Source organism: Nerophis ophidion, linkage group LG15 (assembly GCF_033978795.1).
Source record: "Nerophis ophidion isolate RoL-2023_Sa linkage group LG15, RoL_Noph_v1.0, whole genome shotgun sequence".
NCBI classification, from domain to species: Eukaryota; Metazoa; Chordata; class Actinopteri; order Syngnathiformes; family Syngnathidae; genus Nerophis; species Nerophis ophidion.
Window position 1 is genome coordinate 562,653 of NC_084625.1, and position 1,508 is coordinate 564,160.

At 51.7% G+C, this 1,508-nt stretch overlaps 1 protein-coding gene across 1 annotated transcript in view; it reads right to left on the minus strand.

Annotated features, from left to right (window-relative positions):
* atp8a2 (ATPase phospholipid transporting 8A2) overlaps positions 1–1,508 on the minus strand; it is a 44,756-nt gene that overhangs the window by 3,383 nt on the left and 39,865 nt on the right. The gene's annotated exons all lie outside the window — the stretch shown is intronic.

Genomic DNA, 1,508 nt, shown 5'->3' on the forward strand with positions numbered 1-1,508 from the left:
ACACCAGGAGCAGTGTGTGTTCCAACAACAACACCAGGAGCAGTGTGTGTTCCAACAACAACACCAGGAGCAGTGTGTGTTCCAACAACAACACCAGGAGCAGTGTGTGTTCCAACAACAACACCAGGAGCAGTGTGTGTTCCAACAACAACACCAGGAGCAGTGTGTGTTCCAACAACAACACCAGGAGCAGTGTGTGTTCCAACAACAACACCAGGAGCAGTGTGTGTTCCAACAACAACACCAGGAGCAGTGTGTGTTCCAACAACAACACCAGGAGCAGTGTGTGTTCCAACAACAACACCAGGAGCAGTGTGTGTTCCAACAACAACACCAGGAGCAGTGTGTGTTCCAACAACAACACCAGGAGCAGTGTGTGTTCCAACAACAACACCAGGAGCAGTGTGTGTTCCAACAACAACACCAGGAGCAGTGTGTGTTCCAACAACAACACCAGGAGCAGTGTGTGTTCCAACAACAACACCAGGAGCAGTGTGTGTTCCAACAACAACACCAGGAGCAGTGTGTGTTCCAACAACAACACCAGGAGCAGTGTGTGTTCCAACAACAACACCAGGAGCAGCGTGTGTTCCAACAACAACACCAGGAGCAGCGTGTGTTCCAACAACAACACCAGGAGCAGCGTGTGTTCCAACAACAACACCAGGAGCAGCGTGTGTTCCAACAACAACACCAGGAGCAGCGTGTGTCCAACAACAACACCAGGAGCAGCGTGTGTTCCAACAACAACACCAGGAGCAGCGCGTGTTCCAACAACAACACCAGGAGCAGCGCGTGTTCCAACAACAACACCAGGAGCAGTGCGTGTTCCAACAACAACACCAGGAGCAGTGCGTGTTCCAACAACAACACCAGGAGCAGTGCGTGTTCCAACAACAACACCAGGAGCAGTGCGTGTTCCAACAACAACACCAGGAGCAGTGTGTGTTCCAACAACAACACCAGGAGCAGTGCGTGTTCCAACAACAACACCAGGAGCAGTGCGTGTTCCAACAACAACACCAGGAGCAGTGCGTGTTCCAACAACAACACCAGGAGCAGTGCGTGTTCCAACAACAACACCAGGAGCAGTGCGTGTTCCAACAACAACACCAGGAGCAGTGCGTGTTCCAACAACAACACCAGGAGCAGTGCGTGTTCCAACAACAACACCAGGAGCAGTGCGTGTTCCAACAACAACACCAGGAGCAGTGCGTGTTCCAACAACAACACCAGGAGCAGTGCGTGTTCCAACAACAACACCAGGAGCAGTGCGTGTTCCAACAACAACACCAGGAGCAGTGTGTGTTCCAACAACAACACCAGGAGCAGTGTGTGTTCCAACAACAACACCAGGAGCAGTGTGTGTTCCAACAACAACACCAGGAGCAGTGTGTGTTCCAACAACAACACCAGGAGCAGTGTGTGTTCCAACAACAACACCAGGAGCAGTGTGTGTTCCAACAACAACACCAGGAGCAGTGTGTGTTCCAACAACAACACCAGGA